Source organism: Ambystoma mexicanum, chromosome 9 (assembly GCF_040938575.1).
Source record: "Ambystoma mexicanum isolate Mex_15411 chromosome 9, UKY_AmexF1_1, whole genome shotgun sequence".
NCBI classification, from domain to species: Eukaryota; Metazoa; Chordata; class Amphibia; order Caudata; family Ambystomatidae; genus Ambystoma; species Ambystoma mexicanum.
This window is the reverse complement of record NC_090931.1, coordinates 1,167,967,852-1,167,980,884: the sequence shown is the minus strand read 5'-3', so window position 1 is coordinate 1,167,980,884 and position 13,033 is coordinate 1,167,967,852.

Sequence of the window (13,033 nt, the reverse complement as noted above, 5' to 3'; positions counted from 1 at the left end):
AGCTTTAATGTTCCTGTGCACTGTTGGTGACTTGCATCTATTGGATTGGTGTTACCGTACAAAACAATTGCAAACACTGTGGCTTTTTAGCCAATTTTTCTCAGACAGTGTGCTGTATGTTATATTAAAACACATATTTATATATTTCTCCTAGTGCAGTGTGCGGCATATCCGTTCAGCAGCACGTTTGTGCGTATTGCGCAAGTGTGATAATCCAGGCCGGCCCAGAGTGTGGCGAGACCCTTGATTTGTTGCTGAGTTGGGGGGGTCCTCAGCATGGCTGATAGGGGGGCCCCCACATCTAGTGTTACGCCAATGATCCCGATCACATTGACCAGCAATCCTGCTAGTTCCTGCCTGAAGTGTCCACGTGGAGAGAGACTGGAGTCACTTTACGCACAGGCTGTGCGACAATCCACCAGCGGCTCACCCCCCTGTTTCTGCTTCCCTAGAGGCAACATGCTGACGTCCCACACACACACACAGGTTGGTGTTTCTTGCCCCTATGCATGCCATATTAGTGCTATGGCCCGCCTCCTGCAACACTTGTATGTGCCCGGAGATCATTTCTCTTAAAAAACGGAGGAGTCCAACGTTTTGCTCACAAATGTTACATGAGTTACGCTCCATACAGAATGAGTGCAACGCCCGCTCAACAGCATCAGTTATCGAACCCTGACACAAATGTTCCAAAGACAACATTCTGGAATGCATTGTTCTGCCGAGGATGATCAGACATTTTCACGACGTTCCACACATACATTGAAATACGCAGGAAGAACGTATCCGACTGTACAGTCCTGCCCTACACATGGTTTGGGCACAGGAAGGCTCATTCCAGCCTGCAACAGCGCTCACCTGCCACAACAAACAAATGCAAGCCTGCCCAAAATGTGCTGAAGAGAACTGAGACCTTGTCCACGCCAGGCCAGTTCCCCTCCATCGCAAGGCATGCTCACCATCAAAAGTAACCCTGCCACTCTGCCCCCTGTACACAGGGCTAAATTGGTTATGGTGCGCATGCTGCTGTCTTTCTCCATGACTCCGCAAGTGGACAAAAGACCCCGATGGACCGAATGGATGGAGGACTTCCAACATTTTGTGCGTCAGGGGAGGGGGACTCACCCCACCTGCAAGACGTATTCATGAACCTGGTCGGCAATGAGATAAAAAACCATCATCAAGACTATTCCAGCCACTGACCAACCAGATTTCACCTCTCTAATCACTGCCCTGCACAGAAAACTCATAATTGAACCAAACCGGGACTACGAGAGATACATGTTCAATCAATGCATGCAGAGGGCTGAAAAGACGGTCAATGAGTTCATTATTCGCCTAAGGGTTAAAGGGGCCCACTGTCAATTCCATGCATTCTCCCTTGATGAAGACATATGACGGCGGGTAATCGAGGGCTGCCTTTCACCCACTCTCAAAAAGCAATTACTGAAAAAGCCCCTCCCGATAGATGAAGTTAGTGAGCTTGCAAGGAATTTCGAAAGGGTTGATGTCTAAGCCGCCGCCATGTCAGGCACCCCCACTTCGAAACACACAGTGCCAAACTCATCGATGCAGTCCAGCAGGCAACCAAATGACCAGGAGAGAGAGGGTCTGAACACTCCGGGTCGACCAGCCAGCCTGGACCCAGACAACAGAGGCAATGCTACAGGTGTGGCATGGCAGTTCCCCACTCAGGGTCCTGTCCGGCCCTTTTGCAGAGGTATGCTAACTGTGGAAGCGAAGGACACTTTCAATCCATCTGCAGGGAGGGGAGGCAGTTCCCTACCCCGAGGCCACAGCTGACCAACAGGATGTTCAACTGGCCGCTGCAGCCCCAATACTACCAGGGTAGATTCTATCAACCCAATCAACGACGCTACGTCAGGGCTGTTGAAGACTACCACTCATCTGATTACCCCAAGAATAAGGTTACTACGACCAGCCCTGATTAGGCAAATAATCAGACACATCAAGGGAGCATTGAACTACAGTGATAACATTCTTGTGTTCGGCACATCACGTGAAACACATAATGCCACGCTGCTGGCCACATGCACAGCACATAAAATGCCAGCCTAACGCTCAACATTGCAAAATGTCGATTCGGTAAATTCGAACTGAAGTTATTCAGACACATTTTCTCCACCGACAGTATGACTCCTGACCAGGAGAAAGTAAGAACCATTACTAACTTGAAGGAGCCACTGCAAGTGGCAGATGTTCGATCCTTCCTGGGCATGGCCAGGTATTCCATGCAGTATATACTGCACTATGCGTCCATCAGTGAGCCCATCCGGAAGCTTCTACAAAAGGAGACGGCATTCATCTGTTCCCCCAACTGTCAGACGGCCTTCAAAGCCTTCAAGAGGGCCCTGGCAGAGGTCCACCATCTGGCATATTTCGACCCCAGCTGGCACACTGAAATTACAGTGGATGCTAGCCCCGTCGGGCTGGGAGCCATCCTGGTGCAGATGAGCAGTGTGGATTCACATCCCAGGCACATTGTTGCCTATGCAAGTAGAGCTCTGTCCGCTCCAGAATTTGCATACTGGCAGGTCAAGAAGGAGAGTCTGGCAGCCATCTGGGCCTGCAAACATTTTCATAATTTCATTATTGGGAAAATGTTTACACTGATTATAGACCACCAAGTGTTGTGGTCGCTGTTCGGCAATACACACACAACAATGCCCACCAGGATAGACAGATGGGGCATCAGGCTAAAGGACTAGAACTATGACATTGTCCACCAGCCTGGGGGTGACCAAATCTGGCTGACCACTTATCCTGCCACCTTGCAGGCTCTCCAACCACACGGGCGGACGACGTCGAGTACATTGATTACATCACTGCCTGCTCACTGCCCCCTGCATTGTCTGTCGAGGCAGTAGCTGCAGCATCTGCTGCTGACCCAACAATGGCACTGGCCATTAGTCTAACAAACAACAATAAGTGGAAGGACTACCGACGAGCAATGCTAAGCCACCCGTCCTCCTGCGAGGGTGCCAGCTAATCATTCCTGCAACACTCAGAGCTGAAGTGATTAAATTGGCCCACTAATGGCATCGAGGAGCTGAGAACACCAAGAGGCAACTACGTTGTCATGTTTGGTTCCCCTTCCTAGACTCACTGGTCGACAGCAGGGTTAAGAACTGCTTGGCCTGCCATTGTACAGCGCTAGCAGAGGCCCCGATACCATTGCAACCAACGCACATGAAGGATCGGCCCTGGGAGAGGGTAGCCATTGATTTCTTCGGACCAATAGAGTCAGAGGATTACCTTCTGCTGCTGATCATAGAATACTCTTGTTTCCCCATCGTCAAGAGAGTAGCTACCACGGCATACTCCCACATAGCAGCGACATTCAATGAGGTCCTCAGTGAGTGGGGCACCCCCAGGGTAATCAAATCAGACAATGGGACGCCCTTCGACAGCCAAGAGTTTTTAGCCTGTGCTTAACAGTTGAGGTTTAAGCATCTGAAGATAACCCTCAGGTGGTCACAGTCCAATGGAATGGCAGAGGGGGTCATGGCCTCTATCATGAAGACAATGCAAAGAACCTGTATAGAGGACACCAGCCCTCGCCAAGCTTTATGTAGGTGTTTGCATCACTATCGGAGTACGCCACATGAGGCCACCAACAAGGCCTCAGCTGAACTGATGGTACGGTACGATGTGCACACTTGTACTGTGATGACCTCCAATGCCGCTAAAGAAGAGGATGCCAAGGTCATTCGAAGAGACACTGAAAGGAAAGAGAGGGCCAAGTGGGAGTCAGATCTGAGGAGGGGAGCCTGACCCAGAGCTGAGGGAGCCACGAGATGACCTATGGACTCCTCTGAACGAGACCTGCCATAGAAGGTTGGTGGCAGCTGAGCCATCAGAGCCGGAAGCATCCAGGCAGCCAGTGTAATGTTCTTAGTGCTGGTGTGTTGTGTTCTCTTCTTGTGATTTTAAGTAGTAGTCTTGCAGCTATGTTCTGTATTCATTGTTTACATCATTCAGAGCAGTGTGATACCACACTATATAATAGTGTGTTCTTTTAGCACTCTACATAGTTCTAGTGCCTATGAAGACGTGGTCCACAATATACCATAAAATACATTGATACATATGAAAAGTAAATATGCTTTAAAGAAAATCGAACTAAATTATTCAGCTTCTACTTTCCCAACTAGAGAATCTATCAAGTCAGACACAGGGATTGTTGTAAAGGCAATATTTCCATGACAAATAAACCGTTTATGTTGTTTATTTTCTAAGTACAAATACTTATCTGCTGTGATTATATCTTTTTTCTTCAGGGACTTTTTTCCTAATTTATTAGCATTTATTACCATGGAGTATGTAACTTGCACTTACAAAATAAACACAGAAAAACAAGATCAGGTCATAAAATACAATCTAGGCGGGGGAAAGATTACACCATTCCCGTGGATAGTCTCCAGGAAATATTAAGCGCAGAGCAATGAACTGTGTTAATTAGAAAAGGCAGCAACCCTTGTCTGTACTTTATTGCAAGCAAAAAATAAAATATGAGTCAGTACACTGAAGTTCAGCGAAAATTGCGGTATTTGCATGCTTGCAATTAACAGTGTCGTGTGTTTACTTTAACTTTATAGCAAAAATGAATAGCATTTGAACTTTGTCCTTTTACATGTAGCCTTCTGACTTGGTCAATCCTTCTGCAGTCACATTATTTTATAGTTTTATAACAGCAGTCAGCTGAGCAACATTCAAGATGGAGCTGCCCTCGAATGATATTTACTCTGGGGCCACTATGTCTGCCTGAAAAGTATTTTTAGATTCACGAAAGAAAATAAGAAAAACAAATACGAAAAGCAAATAGAGCAAAAATGGAAACCAAACCAGAAAGGGAGAGGGGCACACGGAGATAATGCTTATATAGCTGAAATTTAGAACATTGAAAAACGATAAGAACATATGGTAAACATGCACAACATTGCATAGCATAAAATACACAAACATGATAACTTCTAGTGTAAGAAACTTAGATACGTACTCGTCAGTTTTGCCACCGGAAAAAGCTCCAGCAAATCGTAAAAGAAGGAGGAGAAGAAGAAGAAGAAGAAGAAGAAGAAGAAGAAGAAGAAGAAGAAGAAGAAGAAGAAGAAGAAGAAGAAGAAGAAGAAGAAGAAGAAGAAGAAGAAGAAGAAGAAGAAGAAGAAGAAGAAGAAGAAGAAGACAACACACGAATCCCTGTTATAGTTTCACGTCAGGCATAGACCACTTCTTTGAATGCCGGGGAAGAAGAGGTTCCTGGGAACAAAACAAAATGCCTCATAAATGATTGAGTAGAGAGAGGGTATTCTTTGCTTTTTAGGGTCCTTTCATGCAAATTTCCTATGACAATTCACTGCCATTAGATTACAGAGACAGATATCTACACTTCTGCATCACTGAGATCCAGGCTGCTATGCAGAACGGCATGCTCACTCACAATGCAATAACCCCAACCATTTTACAAAGGGCTCGATTCACAAACGCATTTTACAATGGGAAAGTCCACTTAAAAGCGCTTTGTAAATCAGGTCCAACGTTTTGACACTTTACAAATCAACTGTGCTTAGCAGCTTAGTCTGGTCCATTCCAAAACAAAACCAGAATTTGCACATGCAAGGTATTGTGTATCAGTTGTCGAGTTGCAAGCTAGGTAATTGGGATTTGTAGTGCACTCTGCAGCAACCTGCATGGTCTTCATTTGCCTTGGTAGGTGTGACAGGGGTAGGTTATTTTAGTTGTGAGAGAGCGCAAATACAAGAGCAATCTGGAGCCAGATTACAGAGGGCCTCATTACGACCCAGGCGGTAAGTTACCGCCTGGGTCGTACCTTTACCACCATGGCGTAAACTACGTTTACGCCATGGTGGTTGGCGGACTTACCGCCCCATTCCGAGGTCGGCGGGGCGGTAAGTCCCCAATCCCCATTTACCCTTCCCCATTCCCATTTTTGCCCCATAGGGCATAATGGGAGTGGGGAAGGTGTTAATTATGCCACCGTAAATTACGGTGGCGTAATTAACAACATGGTCCCTTAGCGCCATGGATTTTAACACCTGCTAAAAGCAGGTGTTAAATCCGCCATGGCGCTAAGGGACCTCGGAATCAGGCGGTAAGGGTCGGCGCTGTTTACGCCGCCGTAAACCCCTTACCGCCTGGGTCCTAATGAGGGCCAGAATCTTTACACCGGTGCAAGTGCAAAGTTGCACCGTATTAGCACTAGGGCAACGTTTGCCCTATTTTTTAAAACACTGGGACATATTAGAAACCTATTTCACCATGTCAAGTGCAATTTGGCATGGTGTAGGCATCAGGACAAAAATTACTCTTGGGCAAAAAAGATAGATTTTCCCGACATTATTTCAACATGGCAAAGTTTGCCCTAGTGCTAATACGGAATGGTATTAGCACTACGGCAAACTTTGCCCTGGTGAAAAAACGCATCCAAAATGTATCTTTCTTGCACTAGAGATTTTTTTCCCCAGTTGATTATACAATGCCAAGGTGCAGTTGTCATGGTGCAATAGATTTCTAATATGTCTTAGTGTTTTTAAAAATAGGGCAAACTTTGCCATAGTGCTAATACCGTGCAACTTTGCCCCTGCATTGGTGCAAAGTTTCTGTAATTTGGCTGATGTGTTAATGCGTGCAGACTGGAGGAACGTTGAGCTCTCTGTGTTGGTCTGTTTGTAGGTGTGCTTTGTCAATTACATAGAGATGTTTGTCTCTATGTGGAGTCACGTGTGTGTTGCTAGGATGTGGAGCAGTAGTAGATAGGTTGGTTGTAGACATGCAGAATAATGTTTAATATCTTTTAGGAGGGATTGTGGAATGTGAGTGGCTAATTGTATCTGTGTAGTGTGGAAAAAACGACAATGGTAGTACAGGAAGGGCAGCGTAGAATCTTAAAGTGTCCATTCGATTTGTCAGGCAGCAGGACCTCATTAGGACACAAATAACACTGGACGCCACGGAGCAGTTAGAGACACACGTGGGATACTAGGGTTGTGATGTTACGAGCGAGGGCGGTGTGGTGAGAAAACCGGCCCTCACCGCTCGCAACGTTCGGGCCTTCTTCCGGCCCTGGGGGCGCTGCGCGCAGCACTTCGACCTCGCGGGCGCACAGAAGGACGCGACCACCAGGTATCGATTCTAATCCCGGACTGGCACCGTGACGCCAGTTCCGGTTCTAACTTCATTTCCTGCTTCCGTGTCACGAGTCCTCTGTCTAACGGGGCACGTGAAACCACATTCCTCCCCAAATTGGAGATGCTTGCACGGCTGTCAAACTATACATTTTAACTGGTATTTAACACTAGGGTCAAAATTGCGGTTACAAACATGCACCGTAACATTTCGGTCAAAACTTGCGGTTGTATTCAGGGTTCGCCTCGGCGTGATCTTGGCTGGCCTATTCTGTCCACCACGTATCCTTTGAGGCAGGATGACGGCTGGGGCTTCTCCCTCAGATGATATCGTGTGTTTTTGTTTTCGGGTACTCCTGTTGTGGGGGACAGGGTCTCGTCTCCTCCTGTTTGCTGATGTGAACTGTCTGATGTTCCTGGGGTGGCTGTGTTCCTTGGCACCGCTTGGTCGGGGGGTGAGGGCGGTGTTTCTGTTTCTTCTCTCGGAGGTGTCGACCGTTCTTCCCACTGTTCTGGGGGTACTTTCCTGAAGTGCGACACGTTTCTCGTCACTGTCTCTCCTCCTCGAGTGGCTGTGACCATGCTGTGGTTTGTGGTGCTCACTGTCCATGGTTGGAGTTCGAAGCTGAGGGACATCTTTTTTTGTGGGGCACGGTTCCTGACGATGACGGTGTCCCCTGGCACCAGCTCTCTGTGGCGGGCTCGCCTGGCGATGCTTTCTTGCTCATTTCGCCTCTGCCGCCTGGCGTCTATGGCGGGGATGTCGGGTTCCGGTGCTATCCATCGGGGGTGTATGGGCAGCTCTGCCTGTATGGGTACGCCTAGCATGAGGGCTGCTGGGCTGATGCCTGTGGAGGAGTGTGGGGTTTGTCTGTGTGTTCTCAGGAACCGGTAAACTGTTTTCAGCCATGGGCGTCCCTGTTCTTTTGCGATCCTGATGACTTTGGTGAGCGACCCCATGAATCTTTCGGCGTCTCCATTCGCTTGGGGCCACCTTGGGGTGATTCGCTGGTGTTTGACGTTTACTTCTTTGAAATATTCGCGTAATTATTGACTGGTGAATGATGGTCCGTTGTCACTTTTCACTTTTCTCGGTATCCCGTGAGTGGCAAATATTTTTTCGAGTGCGAGGATGGTGGTCTCTGCATTGGTGGATGCTACGTGTTCCACCTCCGGGTATCGGCTGAACTCATCGATCACCACGAGGAGGTATCCCTCCCCGGCAATCGTGCAGTCGTCCATGCTGACCGCGTCCCAGCGTTTGCAGCTCCTTGGGGCACTGCTGATGGGTTCGGGATTTTCCGGTCTCCTGGATGCTTGGAAGGCTGCGCAAGCATCTACTAGCTCTACTACTTTTTGTTGCATGTTCGGCATCCACATCCTGGACTTCAGATAGGCGTTGGTCTTAACCATACCTTGGTGTCCACTGTGTGCTAGGAGGAGGGCCCTTTCTTCTAGTGACTCGGGCACTATGATCCTGTGTCCCTTGAGTAGGACACCTTCAGGGGCTACCGAGAGTTCATGTCGAATTCCAAACAGGGCTCTGAGTTTGGCTTGGGCTGGCGCGGTGCGCTGGGACATTGACGTGAGAAAGGTCTTCCAATTTCCTGATCGGATGGTATCGGCAGTATGTTGTAGGATGGTGTCTGCTTCTGTTTCGGTGGCTACTTCATGCAGGTTCAGGGCCCTTGGTCTTGCGCAGGTGACTATGTGGCAGACGTGCTCGTCGGTTTCTTTCGCTTGACGCCTCTCGCTGTCGGTAGCAGGCTGCGGGTGGCGGGATAAGTAGTCTGCTGGGTTGTCAGTTCCAGGGCGGTATTCCACCTCAATGTTGTAGGGTTCCAACTGCAGCATCCACTTCTCTATGCGCGCCGGTGGGTGGGGAGCAGACCCCCGGAATATTGGGATCAGCGGTTTGTCGTCTGTAAGGACTTTTGCTCGTTTGCCTAGCAGGTACACTTTGAAGTGTCGGCATCCCCATTGAATGGCTAGGGCTTCCTTTTCTATGTGGGCATAGTTTTGTTCAGGTTTCGTGAGAGCTCTGCTGGCAAACGCCACGGGGAACACGTTTCCTTTGTTGTCGGTCGGTGTTAAGACTGCTCCGAGGCCGACAGGGCTGGCGTCGACCAGAAGTTTGGTTTGCCGGTCGGTGTTGAAGAACGCCATGGTGGTGGACGCCGAAAGGGTGTCTTTAATCTGTTGGAACGCCTTCTGGTGAGTTTCAGTCCATGCCCACGTTTGGTCTTTCTTCGTGAGTTCTCTGAGTGGGCTTGCTGTGCTGGCGAGATCGGGGATGAAACGTGCAAAATATGTTGCCATTCCCATGAAGCTTCGGACTTCGGAGGCTGATTGAGGTGCTTTGGTGTCTTTTATGTCCTGTACCTTGGATGGGTCTGGGGACATGCCCTTGGCGCTGAAAATATGTCCGAAGAAGCATATCTCCTCTCTGTTGAACTCACACTTTTCTGCGTTAAGCGTCAGGCCTGATTCTTCTAATCTTGATAGGACTGCTTCCAGTCGTTTGCGGTGATCTCATTTGTTCGACGCGTACACAAGGATGTCGTCACTGATGTTGGTAGTGCCTTCTAGCCCTGTGATGACCTTGCAGATTTCATGCTGGAACACTTCCGCAGCGGATGATATTCCAAAGTTGAGGCGTTTGTACCTCATCAGGCCGAGGTGAGAGGAGAATGTAGTGATATATCTCGACTCTCTGGCCAGTCTCAGTTGGTGGTAGCCTGATCTGAGGTCGAGTTTGCTGAAGATGGTGGCTCCGGTAAGGTCTACGATGAGCTTGTCTATCATGGGCGTTACATGACGTTGCCTCCCAATGGCTGCGTTGGGAAGCCTCGTGTCGATACAAATTCTTACCACGTCTGGTTGTTTGGGCTTCTGGGCTACTACCATGGGCGAGACCCACGGGGTGGGTCCTGACGTTCTTTCAATGATCCCATCATCTTCTAGCTTGGTTAGTGCTTTCTCTACGGCTCCCATCAAGTGGAACGGGATTCGACGATGCCTTACTGCCTTGGGTTCGATGGTGGGGTCTATGTGGAGCTTGATGGTTCGCCCTTTTAGGCACCCGATGCCTTGGAACAACTTCTTGTATTTTCCTAACAGGTTGTCAAGATTGTCATGTTGGAGCCCGAAGGCGAAGTGGATCAGCTCTAGCTTTTCTGCTGTCCTGCAGCTCATCAGTGTTTCGCAGCCGGCGTCTACTACGTAGATGCGTGCTCTGCAGTTAGTGTTTTTGTGAGTGAAGTCTGACTTGAATGATCCTCGTACGGGCAATGGCTTCTTGCTCCCGTAGGCATATAGCTGACCTTTTCTCCTCTGGAGCGTAGGCTTCGGGCAGAGTTTGTTGAATGCTGTCACCGGCATGACGTTCACGGTTGCGCCGGTGTCTATGACTACCTTCAGGGGTGCTCCGTTGGAAAGAACTGTGCACAATGGTCTTCTCCTTTTTCGTGTTCGATGAGGTTTGATTGCTGAGATGAGGTGTACCCTGTGAATCCGCCTGCTCCCCTTCTTCCGTCTAGATTTGTCTCTCCTCTCTGAGGACGAGTCGTCATTGCTGTCGTCGCTGCTGTACGTGTCAGGGGATCTCTGGAGGTCGTCGACGGCTCTTGCTTGACCTTTCCGTTCTTGTTGGCGGGAAGATTCTCTAGGCGCGAAATTTTTCCTGCGATCTTGCGAGGGTTGTTGCGTTGCGTCATGTTTGTTCGGTGGATTCAGGCAGACTGCAGCGTAGTGGTTAAGGCGATTGCACTTCCTACACGTGGAACCCCATGCTGGGCACAAATCACCTTTGTGCCATGGACCTCCACACCACTTGCAGTTTCTGTCTCGCCCTTGTGTCGTGGTGGGCCTTTGGCTCTGTTTCGTGCGACTGTTCTGATGCTTGGTAATGGCTGCAACGTCTTCTGTGGGTTTGGGGTTGTCTAGCGGCATTCTTTGGATGGCGGCTTCCATGATCGCTACTTGATCATCTTTTTGCTCGCGGAGACGCGCCATTTCTAGGATGCGAGAGAGATGGATGTTTTTCTCGGACAGGATGGCCCGTCTCAGTTTTTCTGAGGATATCCCGTTGATGATCTGGAGACGGATGGCGAACTCTTCATCCGGGAACTTGCATCCTACTGCCATTTCTCGTAGGCGAGCATGGAATTTGTGTACGGTCTCTTTCTCGCGCTGCCTTGCCATGCAGAAATGAAAGCGTTCATAGTCCGGGTTGAGGTCAGGTTTGAACATGTTCGTAAGTGCGGCTTTGGCTGCGTCATAGTTGTTGTCGTTGCCCCGGTTCGGGGTGGCGTTGAACAGGCGTAAGATGGCTGCTCCAATGTTGAGTAGGAGGAAAATGCACCTCTTTTTCGCTATGGTGATGTCTCTCGCATCCAGGTGCATTTCAAATTGTTGTAGCCAGATCTCCCACCTTATGGCTGCACCCGTGGTAAAAGGGTCAAAAGGTGACATGAACGTTGTTTGTGTTGGATCCGGGGGGTCCAGGGTGAGGCTCCTTCTGGATGACGCTCCTATGCTGGCTCTCGTGGGACTGGTGTTTGGGCTGGACATGTTTTGGAACGCCTCTTGCCGTATTGTATGTTCGCTTCTCCCTTGCCACTGTACTCCTTACTTGGTTTTAGGGCGTGGTACCTCTCACTGCGCGGTGGGCCTTGTGTTCTTGGTCCTCTGCACGTGGAGTGTTTGGAGGTGTTGGGGGGCGAAGATGCTCGCTGCGCCTCGGCTTGTTGGGTGCCTCCCACTGTTTTCACAGAGGCAGAGGATTTCTCTGGAGCGGTTGTGTGGATCTTTTTTTTTTTTTTTTTTTCCCGCTTGCACATCGTGGGCGGGTTGATGCTTCGCGGCTCCGCGTTTTTTTCAGGGTGCGGGCCGATCCCGCTTCATCGCCATTGTGATGTTACGAGCGGGGGCAGTGTGGTGAGAAAACTGGCCCTCACCGCTCGCAACGTTCAGGCCTTCTTCTGGCCCCCGGGGGGCGCTGCGCGCAACACTTCGAACTCGCGGGCGCACAGAAGGACGCGACCACCAGGTATCGATTCTAATCCCGGACTAGCGCCGTGACGCCAGTTCCGGTTCTAACTTTATTTCCTGCTTCCGTGTCACGTGACCTCCGTCTCACGGGGCACGTGACACCACAGGGGTGAAAATCAGAGCAGGGCAAATATAATGGTGAGATAGTTTGAACCAAACTCATTAGTAATACACGTGCTGCCTATGGGGATGTCTGAGACATATACACCCAAGTAAACATGCTTTTGTAAGTCACTTTGACATTTGACTTAATAAATACGTGTACAGTTATGATATATGGTAGACATTATTGTAACCCATGTATCTTACTTTACGTTACTTGCGTAATACGTCAGTGCAACTCATTGGGTGGAGCAATTATTATATTTTCTTAGTTTAATAAAGTGAGTGCATTTGAGAAGGATAATGCCACGTTAGGTAATTTCACAATTGATTGTGTGTGTATTTCTATTTGCTTTGACTTACCTGTACATTGAAAGCAGCGGATGTGATGATGCTTCTATGCATGATTGTATAGTACCTAATTGATCTGTTTATTAACTCAGTCTATTTCCATCCTTAAGACAAAGGTGTACATTATGTATTGCAGCATTCAACGCTTGCATCACTCAACCTCATGTGGCAATAGGAGTACTTGGAGCATTAATAAGAGGGAGTCAGGACTCCTCCTAATCGCAGCAATATGACCTATATGTTGGTAAAAGGTGTGAATTCACAGAAACACCACCAAGACCAATTCTATAAAATAGACTTGATGTGATGAAACATTGCTCGTGATATTACAGTAAATTAACATCCTGCATCACCACACAGGTGGC